This window comes from Thermobia domestica, chromosome 5, assembly GCF_964235325.1.
Source record: "Thermobia domestica chromosome 5, izTheDome1.hap1.1, whole genome shotgun sequence".
NCBI lineage: Eukaryota > Metazoa > Arthropoda > Insecta > Zygentoma > Lepismatidae > Thermobia > Thermobia domestica.
Genome location: NC_137458.1, coordinates 163,334,978 through 163,352,108, shown reverse-complemented (window position 1 = coordinate 163,352,108; position 17,131 = coordinate 163,334,978). Strand labels below are relative to the sequence as shown.

General features: G+C 35.2%; 1 protein-coding gene across 1 annotated transcript in view; it reads right to left on the bottom strand.

Annotated features, from left to right (window-relative positions):
- Positions 1 to 311: 311 nt before the first annotated feature.
- The window catches only part of LOC145686229 (zinc finger CCHC domain-containing protein 24-like), a 148,005-nt gene continuing 131,185 nt past the window's right edge, over positions 312 to 17,131 (bottom strand). The window contains exon 6 of the mRNA XM_081759309.1: positions 312 to 5,466. The gene's annotated coding sequence lies outside the window, so the exon portion shown is untranslated. The remainder of the gene's footprint in view (positions 5,467 to 17,131) is intronic.

The window sequence follows — 17,131 nt, the reverse complement described above, 5'->3', positions numbered from 1 at the left end:
CACATTTATCAATTGTATCGGAACAAAGGATCCGATCAACAGTATTGGGACAATTGTACAATTTTCTTTCACGTAAGTTATTGGAAAATAAACATTCTCAAATGACTGATAAAAGAAAAAGTAGCGGGAAGTAATGTAATTTTGCTGTTGACTATACATAGTTTGAAATAACATTTTTCCCTAATATGTTAAGATTTTTTTCGATAAAGTCTGGTTCACTGATATATAGCTCAAGTTGGAAATGGTTCAGTACTGCCAGCTTAGTTTTTAACAGTGGTGTTATTCTATTTTTTTAACAACCGGTTCTGTACATATATATATATATATATATATATATATATATATATATATATATATATATAGAGAGAGAGAGAGAGAGAGAGTAGATGGGTAGGTAGATATATAGAAATAACTCTTAAGAAACAAACAATACAAGGTAGACAAAAGAAAACTTTTTGGATACCACAAGTGAAAGGTACAGAACTACACAGCATCCTAATACAAGGTGGTGTCAGGAAATTAGGTAGGACAGCAAATATCTTGGATACGAATTATCCAAGATAGATGGTTTGTCAAAAAGTATTGAAAAGACCTTAATCCAGCAATGGATCAACAACTGTTGATAATGGTATCTTTACTGGATGGAGCTACATGATAATGATATGTATGCGTTTCAAATATAAATAACCGTCACCACTACACTCATATGATCCAAGTTCTCGTTCTTGATACCTGAGCATTTCAGATTAAGGAATAAAGGCTTATACCTTGTTCTGATAGATCATATGTTTAACCCTGTAGCTGTAAGAATTTCCACAAAGATAGTTAAACTAAAATTTACTGTTTCTGGGTATAACTGGGCAAAATTTACTGTTATGCCTGGGTATAACAAACGATTCTGCGAACTCGAAATATTTTAACAACCGGTTCTAATGATCCGCTGCGAACCGGCTGAACTGCACCATCATTAATGAAATAATGGTAATTTCTTACAAAATGTTTTAGATATAAACTTTTTAACATCTTTGTGAAATCGCAAAAACTTGATTTTGTTAGTAAGAGCTTCTAGAAATTTGGCTCAATTGACTTGTTTTGTATTCCCCTTACGACGGAAATAAAGCATCACAATACGGATGTTACTTATTTATTTCTCGACTTGTTTCCGTATAACGGTGGACAATAGAGGGAAAACATTAACACTGTTAACAAGCCCCTTTTCTTTCCTTCCCTTCGTGTGAGTTAACTCTTCCCTCTCTCTCTTTCACACGCACACGCATCAAGCTATAAATAGATCTCCTAAATATACTGTGCTCACGCCGCACCAACTGCATATGTGGGAGCATCCCGCTTTCATATTACTTTTTCTTTTTCTTTTCTTTTCTTTTCCCCCCTAAACCTCCGTCATCACATAGTAAGAAATTGCATTACACGAACGATTATATTGCATTGCTATACCAGAATTTAATACTTCGACACACTTGTCTGAAAAAGTTTACTGTACCTTTTGTTACTATTATTTACTTATTTATGACTATTATTATCATTATTATTTCATGTGAATGGGATATATAGGGTGTTTATGAACTATTACACTGACAAACTGTAATAAGTGATTTCTCATATCAAAATAAGAAAAAAAAATCATATGGACCTGTGGGCAAGAAAGTGCATAATTTTGGAGCTAAGAAGCGTTCTAAACCATTGGAAAATACATCGCAACAAGCGTTATTTCAAATCCGGGAAATCGTGGAGTGGCAATCCATATCAGCGTAAAGGAAGCCACACATACACACTCTAAAAATGCATGTTTCAGCAACGTGCGATGGGTAGAGGGATTTCCTAAAGAGCATAAGGAATTCGCGGAAAGACTCGAAGAAGAATTCGCGAGGAGACTTAAAGGCGTGGATCCGAAAGTAGGCAAAAATTAAACCTTGACAGCAGTGAACACGAAATATATCAGCGGCAACTCGGAAGTGCTTGTTCGAAGTAACGCCTGCTGTAGTGTATTTTTTCTCACTGTGGGACAGTCTAGCTCCAAACCTATCCAGTTTTACCCACACTCCCATATGATCTTTCTTTGTTCATTTTGATTTGAGGAATCACCTCTTACAATTTGTTGGTCTATTTGATTAGCACTGTCTTTGTATATACAGTATGGCGCTAAATTCGTTGTACAAAAGCAGAGGACTGATTCCTGAGAGTAAAACAAACAAAAAAAGTTCCTATAAACATAGGGCGAAAACCTCATCGTTTACGTGTTATAGGCTGCCGAAAACATGAAAAAATGAATTCTAAAAGTCCATAACTCCAAAACTATGGGACCTACTGTAGTCGGGTCAATAGTTCACTTAGGAACTAGTATGTGCTCTATCCAAAAATACATGTTTTAGAATCCTAAGGTACTCACGCAACAATTTCTATGGACGTAGTTAGAGTACTTTATATCATAGGCCCGTAGTCAAACCCCCTCTATAAAAATTGTTGTGGAAGCACCTCAGGATTCTGAAACACGCATTTTTGGATAGGGCACATACTAGTTCCTAAATGAAGTCTTGATCCGACCAAGGTAGGCCCCATAGTTTTGGAGCTATGAACCTTTAAAATTCATTTTTTCATGATATCGGCAGCCTATAACACATAAACGATGGGGTTTTCGCTCTATGTTTATTGGGACCTTTTTGTTTGTTTTACTCTCAAGAATCACTCCTCTGCTTTTGTACAACGAATTTAGCGCATATATATAATTCAACAAATTTCAGTTGGAGATAAATATAGTTCAAAAGCTTGGAACAATATAGTGCTATTCCATTGCTTCTTTTGTTTCTTTCATTTTCTTTTTATTTTCTATTAATGCGAAAATGGGTCCAAAGATAAAGGAGAGTAAAATTTTACAGTAACCTGGCTTAAACACATGAGATATGCATTTTTGAGTGTTTGAAAGTTCAAACTATCTGCATCCACAAGTAATTAAGATTATATTTATTTATATACGTATATGCTCCGAAACTCACGAAAAGATCGTAGTACATACGTGACCTCCATGTCTTTCAATTTGATTTTTCCAGCGTATTTTAGACATTATATTGCGCAATATATCTGTGACAATGGGCACATAGAATACAAAAAAAAAAAAAAAAAAAAAAAGAGAGAGAGAGAGAGAGAAACAAAATAATATTTTAAGAACAGATTATAAGCAATATACGTAATAAGAAAAGTAACTGTGTCCCGTTAGTTTATTTTCCAATGGCAAAGCTAAGAAATAACACACTGAAATGTGTCTGAGCGAAATATACAAATGAATTTATCAAATTAGCGAAACATTTCTCTTTATATGTAGTATACTATATTGCAGTACAGCAAATACTATGTAGTAATATTATATATGTATTAAGAAATTGCGAAAAAGACCATCATTTGAGGAATTTTCAGTTCTAATTAACATTTTACCGCATCATTATGTATTACTTGAACGTGACTTTCTCACAGCATAGAATTACGCGAGTTTCTCCGAAGTTTATGTGAAAAGGATACCTTCAAGAATGGGGAAGAATTTCAGTTTGAATTTTGGACAAAGTTAGCCGCATAGAAATAGGTATGGTCAGCTTGAATGTTGAAATAAATTCTAATGACTATTCGTAATTAGGGCAGTAATATAGAACAATACCTCTGGACATAAAACAGCAATATTTTTCATTTGACTTTAATTGAAAGTTTTGCTAAACCTATTCTGGTTTCTAATTAGTCACACTAAAACATTTCTCAAACGATCACAATAATGAGATATTTATTTCTCAATTGTTTTTTTAAAAGGAAATAATGTCCATTTTTGTGGCTATTTGTTTTTAATGTGTAGATCAATAAATATGTTAGATTGATTGATTATTTTTCCGTTATGAATCTTACTTTTTGACGAATAAATCAACCATTATGCATGTCTTCTGATTTCCAGATTTCTTATCACTATTCATCACAGCAGAATAACGTACAAAAAGAAAACTGCAAATAGTTTAGTAAGGTAATTATTAACGTACTGTATGTATTTTATATCAAACTAATATTCTTAACGCAAACTTCTAAATCAACTACAGTTCTTTGGCAGTTCATACACAGAGAGTCTTGTATGTCATGTATGTTTCCATCTAATTTATAAACGTAGAAATAGAATATATTGTCTGTAGTAATAAGGCTGAAATTGTTGTCTATTTATTTTGTTTCGAATGGAGCTCTTTTCAACATACTTTAACTAGAATCTCATGGGGATATATGTTTCTCTTCCCATTTTGTAGTTCAATGAAGATTAATAATTAGTTCTTTCAATTAAATTATCAGATATTCTGAGCAGCACACACTCTAAGAAAATAGTTATACATATATATTTTAGTTTAACTAGTGGAATAATGTAACTGTTTACTTATATTATATTTAATTTTTCTACAATATTTTCAAGAAGAAGGAAGGAAAATCTTAGGTAGTAGAGTAATCAAACTGTTAATTCGACGAAAGAGTATGATTAAAATACATACATATATCTTTAAGTAAACACAGAGTATTTCTCTATCTTCTTAACATAGTCTTTTACAATATATGTATTAAATTAAACTCTTAAAATAGTTGTATCAAAATGTGCCGAATATTTATAAACTGGAAAATGTATTGTGGAACAATTTAAAATTGATATGATTTTTTCGTTACTATATACGAAATGAACATAAATTCGAAAATCAGAACTAGGAAATAGTTCAAGCTTTCCTTTGGTATTATAAGTGCAACCTTCCACTTTGGATAATGGAAGATTCAACCAAATTCATCCTATGGTATAATCAGTAATTCATCCTATGGTATGTTGATCCAGGAGATAAACAGTGGTATAATAAAAACAAACTATATTAAAATAACACTTAAATTTAAAATATTAATTAGTAATAATTTTAGGTCAATTTTCTTTAAACATACTCTGATATACCAAAGTTTCCTTTAGGTTTAAAAATACGTCTTTTTTAAAAATACATCTTTTACTTAATGGTGTCGAAAACCATATCTTGTTATCGACTTGGAAAGAATAGAATATGTTTTTCCTTGCTTCTTAGATTTCAAGCTCTTTGGTCGGAAATAATTAAGTTCAGCTCATCTTTGCAATTTACAGTACCATTATTGTTAACAATATACATAACATTTAATTAGTAGGAATGTTAACCCATAATTATTTCAAACTTTGTTCTCTTGCTAAGATTTTATAAAAGTATAATTTTAAAAAACAATGGTTACATATTGCCTATTTTTTAAAGTTAAAGGAACACGCTCAATGGTAATGGGTTACCTTATATCTATATGAAATATTTTTATCGCAGCAAAATATTTTAACATCTGAAAGCTGATGATGAAACTCTTCGGTCTTAAGCATCAGCCGAGAAGTTCACAATATGAAGACTGGATTTAGTTTAGGCACTCTGGCTTCAGCATATTTTCCTGAAACGATTAATTGAAACGATTTGCTTAATCTTCTATAGAACTTTTTTAATGATATTTTGACTGTTTTGGATCCTCAAGAGTAAATGACACACATCACCATAGGATTAAACAACATAATATTTAAATACGTTAACCAAAATTCACAAAATTTATTAACTGTATTTATATTTATGACCAACGTAAACTGGTACAGTATATATTCAAGATCTCATAAACGTAAGAAAATATTAATGAAAGTAATTTACTCAAATCAAAAATTACTTATTTCCATTACTGCATACACTGCTTGGATGCCAATTGGCCTAAGTTCAAACTTGAAATTTTCCAAGAGAAAAATTTGAAGCTCAACACCTCATGAAAAAATCACGTTTCTTTTATATCTGCAATCCAAACCATAATAATGTAGCTTATAGTCTAATATTTTACTGATCACAAGCATATTTTAGAACAGGAGCCGATATATAGAAGTGAATGATGTAATTAGTTCTTTTTTCAATTTCTGGATTAGGACACTTGGGATCCAAGCAGCCCATATGAATGGCATGACTTTTTTATCAAGGCATAAACACATACTGAAATTAAAACCAGTAATGATTTCAAAAGATATTTCCCGGAGTGATAGTAGTGCTGCGAAAACACTAGAATTCCAAGTGTTGATCACGATCGCAGAAATGTCCCAGGGGTGAATCCGTCAGGGTACTCTCCGAAATCATCATTGACTACAATATAATTAATCAATGTCTCATTTAATTACATTCTTATGCTTCAAACTAACGTTTAACAACAGGTTTGTTCTTGTTCGGAATAGTACTTAGAGATTTATATTTTAAAATTGAAAAGCCCAAATTTTAACTCCGATGGCACATAACTCGAGTACTAAAAGCCTGTGAACCGTAATATTTCATATACTTACTAAGTTTGTCCAGGTCTAGAACCATGCCAAGTTTGGTCAAGATCGGAGAGTCCCATGGATGGCACGCAATGCAAACTGTCCTTATATATATTAAATCTACACATAAACCAAATGAAGGGCGAAAATCCAAGAATAAGATAAACTATAAGCCCCTTTAAACTTTAACCGTCGATTTCTTCTACGTTACGAAGGTAGAGAGAGTCTTCTCTTGGTCTCTACCAGTCGTCTCTATTCATTCATTTATTACATTAATGTGCTACTTTGTCCACTCTTTCTGATACAGTGAAGTGTGTCAACCATCTGATTTTAGATCCTCTCTAGTTTTTGGAAATTGCAAACGATAAATTAGTCATTTTACCACGCTGTGAACTACTATTACATCCGGTGCGTGAATACCTTTAAAGTGGCTTTTGAAATACTATATATGTATAGGCTACTGTTAAGACCAATTTACATTGCAGCAATGTCCAGGTTAACATATAACCTCTACGTTGGTTACTTCTCGTTCCATAGAATACTATTCCAAAAGTGACCAGAAAGTGTACTTATATAAACAAGGCACATCCAGAAAGTAAATTTCCGTCACATGGTAAACACAAAGAAAACATTGATCTTAAAACTTCTATCGCCACAAATACAGGAAAGTGACACTACTTCTCAACATATTTATCTCCTCAATTCAGACACTTGTCGTACCATGGGATCGATCAACTTTTGTGTTTCAATGTCGTAAAAGTCAGCCCCCTGAGAGTGGAACCAGTGTATGACAGCCTTCAGCAATTGTTCATCACTATCAAAATGCTTACCCGATAGGAATTCTCCAGGTGAAAGAAAACGAAAATCGCTCAGAACAAGATCCGGGCTATACGGTGGATGGTCAAATACGTCTCAGTGGAACGACTGCAGAGGATCGGTTGCCACAAGGGCCGTATGCGGCGAGCATTATCATAGCCCAGATCTTGCTCCGAGCAATTTTCATGTCTTCTTACACCTCAAGAATTTCCTGGTCAGCATTATTATAATGATGAACAATTGCAGACGGCTGTCACACACTGAAACCACTCCTAAGTGACTCGCCTTGACGATCTCGGAATACAAAAGTTGATTCTATGGTATGACAATGTCTGAATTTCGGTGGTAAATATATTGAAAAGTAGTGTCACCTGTGCTGTATCGGTCGCAATAACTGCTTCTTGTATTTATCGCCCTAGGGAACCTTACTTTCTGGAGCACCTCGTATATACGTATAACTATATACAAAATAAAACAGATTTCCAGCTTAACGTTTCACTACACCTTCAAGTCTTCAACAGTACAGAACTCTTATGTAGGTGTATAAATAATTAATATTCTTTGTTTTCTTTTGCTACTAGTTTCTCGCTATTATTTTAACCTAAATTCTTAGTTAAGCAGCCATTAAACTAGTTAAATTCTGGACTCAAAGTGCAATGAACTCTTTTATGTCAATTTGGATATATGCCAAATGAAATGTCGAAGTTCTGAATTCTTGGCGAGCACTTTTTCCCATTAAATAGCCCAGGCTTTAACGTCTCATCTCTTCGTGAGGTAGGTTTTGGCAGTTTAAAGCAAAACTCATTTCTTCTAGATTGAAACGATCAGTAAACAGTATTCATTCGTCATATTGCGCATGGCTCTTATGCATATTATATTACACTTCTTCCATATAATTTGCGAATTTGCGATAGTAATACTGTGGTTCCTAGAAGTTCGTTTCAGAGATATTGCTTACGAACAAATATTACTGCAGCAGAACTGTACATTAATTTATATATATATATATATATATGGACAAAGCACACACACAAATGTGACTAAAGTATTCCCAATATGCTGATAATATTTGATAATATTTCAATAATCCAAAATGATTACGATAGTGTTATAAATACCGAGTATCCCAGAATTCTTTCCTTGATTACAAACATTCATAAGACAACGTGTCGCCACGTTTGGCCTAATCCTCGTTTCGCCTAACCAATTAACTGACACTTTTATGACAGATAAATGATAAGATTTGTGTCCGTCATTTTAGGCGAAAAAGGATCCTCGTTTGGCCTAATCCTCGTTACGCCTAAAATGGCGGACAATAAGAAAAAATCGTGGAAATTCAACTAGAGGGAAAATATATAAGAGAAAATTCCCTAGTATATAAAGAATTAAGAAATGCAAAATATATAGATTAATATTATATTAACTATTTTCGAGGAGTTAGGATTACCAAAACTCCTTTATGTATTTACTAGGACTATGGATATATACGAATATATATGAGTAGGTGAATACTAAAACCCGTTAAATTCACATTTTAAAATTTGTGACAAATCGAGAAAAACTGTTTAAATACGTCATAATTGTAAAATAACATTAGAAACTAAAGAACATTAAAAAATTAAGAATAATGTGAGTGTTGGTCTGTCGAAAGCTGTATAATCACACTAGTCTGTGAATTGCGTTATTGAAGAAAATAGTTTGGATTTAACAGGTTTTGCGTATGTAAATGGAAATAACAGCTTTTGCATCTGGACGAGTGGCCATTTTTGTTGAGGCTCAAGATACAAAACCTGTCAAAAAGAAAGGGAGTCAGAGCCAGAAATCGGTATTATGCCTACTAAAATATTGGAGGGGGGGGTATTATCGACTATACATTGCACAAGATTGGCACAAATGAATATGGATACATAAATGCTACATTAATTTTGTTTTAAATTGAAAACAATGGATCCAAATGTGCAAAAAATTGAATTATGTAACCTCCTCTCCATCATCATCTACTAAATGGAAATCCATATCGTCGTCGTCCTCTGGTGCATCACCATTTTCTCGGTTTTCTATTCCTCAAAAACCTCTTTGTAAAACGTGAGCTTTGAGCTGCTTTCAATCGTTAAACCCTTCGTAACTACAAGCGGAGTTAATTATACCTATCCGTATATATTTCTAAACTGAATGACTATATTTTGGAAGAGTTTGTAACCTTTTATGGACTAACATAGGATGAATATTAATCTGCCAACTATCCCAATATATGAATTTGAAATATAGCAAAACAAAATGTGCAAATGTTGAGTTTGAGCAAAACAGTGGCAGAAAGAGAATCAGAAATGGTAAATAAGTGGCAAAATTATGTAACATGTTGTACCAGAAGCATGTTATAATTTTGAATGATAATTGACACGAGACATTTTAAGAAAGAGGTTCTGCCGAAGCTGAAGAGACCGTTTAGAGGAGAACCTAATCCAACAATGTTCTGTTCAAAGTAAAGAGTTACCCTGAAATACAAAACAAACGACTTTTAACCATAGATAGTCCACTCACCTTGTCTTTTTGGCTACATTTCGTTTCCAGTTTTTCATGTGTCTTGTACGTTTTCTAGACAATTTTGGTGTTGCCTGATAACAAAATTATGATCATCGCTGCTTATAGTATCGTTTTCTTTCGATTTTGCGTGCATTTGTCTAGTAATTATTAACGAAAAGCAAATAAGCACAGAAAAGTTTCACGAACAGTTAGGTTAAGACGTATAGTGTCTCCATTTTCAGTCCAGGGTGCGCGGTGGCTCAGTAGTAGAGCGTTCAGCTCCGGTGCTTGGAGTCCCTGGTTCGATCTCAGCTCGCGCCATGTGTGGACAAACATCGCCATGTGTGGACTTTATGGTGGACAAACACCGTGCTCGTGGGTTTTCTCGGGGTTCTGAAAGAAGCATTCATGTTGTTTTTGTAGTATAATATTTTTAAGTAATGAATGGGAAATTTAGGTCTGAATATAATACGAATAATATACGGAAGTGAAACGTGATAACCCATAAATATGTGTTCATCAAAAATTTACGAACACTTACACTTTTACGAACATTTTTCGTTTTTTAATTTTAACTATTTCTTTTTTTTTTTAACAGCTGGTTTAAACCAGCAAACCCTGGTGCGATGAGTCTCGATTTCAATCTCATCACGCCGATAGTTATCTATAATTTGGTGCCAGCCCAACGAAATCATGTCAGGTTGGAATTGTACAAGATAACGGAGACCATGTTGATTTATGGTGTTTTTCTGTAAACAATGTTTTGGCCCTTTGGTACCTACTATTCATCCGTATTGTATCGAAGTACGAAGATCACCAGAGTCAACTATATCTTTATTTCTGTCATACGAGTGGAAATGGAGTGTACCAGCAGGACAACCACCCTCGTAACAGATCCCGGTTGGCCACCATCTATTTGGAGGAGCATTCAACTTCTTCCTGCTGAAACAACCACCGAGAAGCCCGGATTTCAACCTCATTGTGCATCTCAGAGACTTATGCTATGGACATTCCCGGTAGTATGTGAAACGAGTGGAAATTCAACTCAAAAGTTGTAATTTCAAAAGTAATAAGAAATGAAATATATTTTTCTTCTTTCTTTGTCAGTAACACATTGAGATGTTTGAATTGTGGAATTATCCAAAGAGCAATTTGTCAGCGGAGCGATTTGTCACAAATCACTCATTGCGATCACAATTGCCCATTGTTAAGTTATGGGCAAATTTAGGGATCTTTTGTCAGATCTAGCTCGAAATAGTTACAAATTTCATACATATTGTAATTACAATAGAATCACAATCGGATCTCTTATAATGCATTAAAGTTCAAAAAAGCGTTGAAACTGGAATGAAATCGTCTGAAAGATCAGCAAAACCTACAATAAAATAACTTTTGCACCTACATAAGAAGAAACACAAAAACTATATTTCCTTTAACGTACCGATTAGCAGTACTATTTGACAATATCAGATATTTGGAAACAAACTGCAAACTAAGAGTTACTTTTGAACAGCACTCACCTTTAAACAAAATTAATAACAGGTGTAACTTTTTGTGTTTCTCTCATCTCAAATATAGTCACTATACACCCTGTGGGGGCATTAATATTCTCAAAATGGAACGGAAAAGTAACTGTACAATTGTCGAAACCTTTTTCCGAAAGCAAATAGTCTTACTACAAATTAGTTATGGGAAAACTAATTTGTATTTCTCAGTTCTTCACATAGTAGGGAATATTTTTTGTTTGAAAAATTTCCCTCCAGTTTTATCTCCAAGATTTTTTTATAGTCCACCATTTTAGGCAAAACGAGGATTAGGCCAAACGAGTATCCTTATTTCGCCTAAAATGGCGGACATAAAGCTTATCTTTTATCTGTCATAAAAGTGTCAGATAATTGGTTAGGCGAAACGAGGATTAGGCCAAACGATGCAAGATCATAAGACAAAATATGACATATCGACAAATACATTTATCTTGAATTACATCTAACATATTCAAGATTTTGTGTACGTACTTACGGTTATTTTGTTTGTTATGGGGCCCAGTGACGTTACAACAGCGGAATCTTACACTATTTGCAGAAACATATTCAAACCAGGAGAAAGCCCAATGTATTCTGTGGTATCATGAGACACAGATATCAAAAACAATCCAGAGACAATTCCAAACAGCATACCATAGACAGCCACCAGATGATAAAAGCATCAAGATGTGGTATGCTAAGTTAAGGAGACAGGCAGCGTCAGTGATCTCCTTGGAACAGGTAGGCATAGACATAGTGCGCAGTTAATTCAGATAGTGAGAGACGCCTTCGTGAGAAGTCCCTAAAAGTCAGTCCGCAGAGCCTCACGTGAGTTGTAGATTCGTAAGGCATAAGTGCACCACATTCTATATAAACATCTTTTCTGTGCATATAAAGTCGTGCAGTCCTTACAACCAACACATCACAGTGCTCTTTATGAATTTGCTGTTGCCACGCTGTCTGAGATTGAGGACAATGCAATGTCTGAGATTGATGTCTGACTATCTGCAACTTGTCCTTTTCTCAGATGAAGCAACATTTCGTTTGAACGGTGTTGTCAACTGACACAATGCTAGGATCTGGGGGTCTGAGAATCACCAAGCTGTATTTGAGAACGTTAGATACAGCCCTAAGCTGAACATTTGGTGCAGTCTTATGCACAATAAAATCATAGGACTTTTTCTTCAGTGAAAAGACGATCACAGCCAATACTTATCTTGATATGTTGCAGTTATTTGTTGTGCCACAGATTCAAGACATTCCGGACTTAATTTTCCAACAAGATAGTGCGCCACCCCATTCGGGGTTAGATACCCGTGCCTATTTGGAAAATGGATTGGACGTGATGATCTCATAAACTGGCCTTCGCGATCACCGGACATAACACCATTGAATTTCTTCCTTTGAGGTTACGAGGGTTGGCTGGAAAGTTCATGAAATCACCAAGAAGAAATTTACCTGGAAGAACCATTTTAATACACTATTCAACGTATTCCTCCCGAAGCTCAATACAATTTTCACAACGATGTTGCAACATTTCTAACCCTTGCAAACAGAAAGTCTTGTCCTGCTGTGCAAAACTATCCTCCACCTCCGCAATGAGGTCTCATCGGATGGAAAATGTTTGCCTTTGACATGTTTTTTCTTTTTTTAGATGTGGGAAGAGGTGATAGTCAGAGGGACCCAGACCAGGTGGGTAGAATGGGTGAGGTACACGAGTGAAGCCCTGATCCACCAGCAATTGCATGGTTTGATGAGCCTTGTTTGAGGGCGGCTGGAAAGAGAACACCGCTGCTCACTTTTCCCCGACGTTCTTTCTTCACAGTCTCCTTCAGCTCAATCAAATAGTTGGAATAAACCCCAGCATTGATGGTTTCACCCTTTTTAAGATATTTTATAAGGATGGCACCGTCCTTATCCCAAAACACCGATGCAAGCACCTTCCCAGCTGATCTTTGGCTTCGGAACTTCTTCGGTCCAGGAGATCCACTGTGGCGCCACTGCATGAATTGCTGTTTAGTCTCTGGATCGTAGTAGTGCAGCCATGTTTCATCTTCTGTCACCAAACTGCGCAAGAACTCACCAGGGGTTTGAAACTTTTGCAAAATTTCATGTGACATCTGCACCCGTGTTCTCTTCTGATCAGCATTCAAACATTTTGGGATCCATTTTTTACTGACCTTCCTGTTATTATGACACCCACACGCTCACGTGATATCCCCACACACGCAGCAATATTTTTGATCGATATGCGACTATCCTCCATGATCATGTCATGCACTTTGTCGATGTTTTCCGTGGTCACTGCACTTGAAGGCCTGCCTGAGCGGGCTCACAATGACCAGTCTTAAAACGCCTCACCCACTTCACTACTATTGTATATCCAGGAGCGTGTTCCCCCAAAGTATTCTGCAAAGTTTTATGAATTTCCATTGAGGATTTGTCTTGCAGCACAAAAAACCTGATGACACTGCGAAGCTCATTCTTTTCGAATTTCCTTAGATCATCCGCCATATCTTCTTACAGAACCTTAACAAAGGATATAACAATGATAAAATGATCATATATGGGATGAGAGGTTCACTATATATGCCCTTTCTAATGACTGCAATTATATGTTTCAATTTTTATTTCTTCTTGGTGATTTCATGAATTTTCCAGCCCTCCCTCGTATGTCAAGGACCAGGTTTATCAAACACCAGTGAACGACATCACAACATTACATCGCAGAATTACTGAAGTCATAACATCATCTCTCATGTAATGTTGACCAACACATGGGTGGAAAAATGAAATCTTTAAGTTTTACGTCCCACGGTTATGCCGGTTATGCTAAAGGAGACGGTGATGATGAGAGATGAGTGAAATGGTGGAATGAAGAACGTGAGAGGAAACGGGAAAACTCCGAGAAAACCCACGAGCACGGTGTTTGTGCACCAGAAAGTCCACACGGCGCGAGCTGAGAACACATGGGTGGAATTCTAATATTGTCTGGATATCCTTTGGACAAGGAAAGGATCACACGTAGAAATTTATTAATTGTGTACACAAAAACTTAATATGTTACATGCAATTCACGATAAAAAGTATTTGTCTATGTGTCATATTTTATGCCTTATGAATGTTTGTAATCAGGGAAAGAATTCTGGGACATCCTGTAATAACATTCTTGTTAGGTGCGAATATGCTCCTGTAATTAATGTTGCAGAGCTGAAGTCATATAATTAGCGTAATTAGTCTGATTTCGAGAAATGTGTGGTAATTTGGGAGCAAATGTATGAATTTGACACGTTTCCTTTAGATTGAAGAGAACGAATGTTATAGAAAATCGAATTCTATTTAACTATTCCCTCCGAATTGGTCCTATTCTTATCAAATTTGTTGCCAAGATATCAGGTATGGAAGGAAATATGTATTTGCTGGAAAATACACAACGAAAATACACATAGTCTTGGGGCTATACATAGGATCTGTTGAAAAAGTTGCGTATACGGCATTTCTCTTCTGGAATCATTTCTATGGTGGTGATGGACTATTTATAGCTTGGTCACGTGATCCGGATCGTGTGACTTTTGTTTCAGTTGTGCTTCAAACTGTAACCCTTTAGAGACAGCTGTATGAGTCGGGAATGAATTTAAAAGATTTTTTAAAAACGATACAATAAACATGGATAGAAGTCAAATTTGTATTTTGTTTTATTTTCAAGGCTTTGCCGTATACAAGCGTAGATTGTTTGCTCACAGGGCGGGGGCGATGATGTCATTACGTAAATTGTCAACGTTCGTACAGATCCATTTTCATTTTCGTAACTGCTGCTCCTATTGGAAAAGTTGTGTACAGAGAATTTCACTTCTACAATATTTTCTAACGTCTTAATGGATTACTTCAAAATTGAGCAAAATATCTTTATGTTTCGAGAATTTTCCAAGATGTCACACAATATCTAAGACTAAATAGACATTCATTACTTCGAAGAATGTCCAATTTTCTAAGATTAACTCTATTTTCATGCTGAATATAGTAATAATAAGTTAAGAACATAATTTTGAGGAAATTTTAATGACTGAATTTTCTCTTGATGCTAATAATTCGTAGTAAAACAATAATATATAATAGCTGCATACAGAAATAACGTTCAACTATTACTTTCACTTAATATGCCACAATATTATGGTATTAAGGGACTTGTGTTACTTCGTACTACAACATACATGCTAGTTGTAGCGATTACTACAACCATTAAGACCGCATTTACATAATTTAGAGCACGAAATCAATGATATGCGACATTTGCAAACAGCGATTTTTGCACATTTTTGCATTTGCGAGCTACAGGAAAATCCGGTGGAAGTATTTTTTCTACTATGGAAGGCAACCAATCACCATCTTCTTCTAAGAAATCGTGATCCGAGGGATTAGCCTAAATGGTGCATAATTTTTAAGTATGTGATACCAACGGTGACTCTGAAGATACGCTCTGTTTATGTGTAAATATATTGAAGAACATGTTGGTCGGAGCTTTGAGTAATCAACACGTTTCACCCTGATACTTCTTCACTCTGGAGTCATTTAGCGTAGTTTGCTTTTAAGACACTTGAGATGTTTGACTTAGCTTGGTGGACCACAGTGTTGGATACTTCATTCTTCCCGAAATTCTCCAAAAGGTGTGTTGATTCTTCCGCTCGTTTAATAGCAGCATGTTTTGTTGAAAATTTACTTGTGGTGTCGCATTGAGACAAGCATGTACAGCTGGTAAAACGTTGATGACCGATTCAGGTATGCAGTCAATAAGTTTGTAGACACTCTCTTCGTCTGCTAATGTGCTTGTCCTTGAAAAGACATGGTCTTGAAAATATCGAGATTCTGAGAGAACTTGAGTATATCCGTCTAATTAATAAATTCTATACAATTTTCTGTTAGTTTTGTTTGGTACCTGATCACAAATAACGCACCGTTTCCTTATGGAAGTCCCTTCCTTCTTCCGATTGCGAAAAACTCGAGTGAATTTATCATCATTATGGTTATCACTGCCACTAGAACTATCATTTTTCACGGATCCTATTCGTTCTTCTATTCGATTTGCTTTTAACACGTAGGGTCTGTAACATTCAAATGATAATAAATTTCACTGAACGTCGCTTTATCTAAGAGGCAAACCTGGAGCTTCTGTGATGAAACTGAAATGGTTTCTCGACCACTATCTATCCTATAAACTTTTTTAGCTCGAGATTGAATCTTCCTGAAAATACATGTTGGATCTGTACTGTTTTCTAGTATTGGTTTCCTTTTGACCAGAGGCACTAGATTTGTACCCTCTATTTTAAACGACATGAGAGACAATTATCTGAAACAAAGAAAAGACAGAAGAAAACATTACAATCAACCAATTAGCTGTAATTGAATAACACGTGTGCTAAACAAGTTCTGAAAAATTACATAAAATTGATAGAAACCTTTCAGTTAGTACCACTTTATTTGGCCTGGGAATGTCCTTGATTAGATTGGCTCGGTAACAAATCTTCTGTATGACGTCACAGTCCTATGCGAGTAACGACCTTCGAAACCCTGTTCTTTCCTGACTAAAATTATACTATAATCACGATAGGAGTATCTACGGATGTGGTTCTATATAGGCTAACAGTATTTTGCAATTTACGTAATGACATCATCGCTCCTGCCTTGTGAGCAAACAATCTACACTTGTATACGGCAAAACCTTGACAATAAAATAAAAGACAAATTTGACAAATACAATTTGACAAATACAAATCTTTGTTTATTGTCTCTTTAAAAACCTTTTAAATTCATTCCCGACTCATGCAGCTGTCTCTAAAGGGTTAAAGTTTGGAGCACAACTGAAACAAAAGTCACACGATCCGGATCACGTGACCAAGCTATAAATGGTCCATCA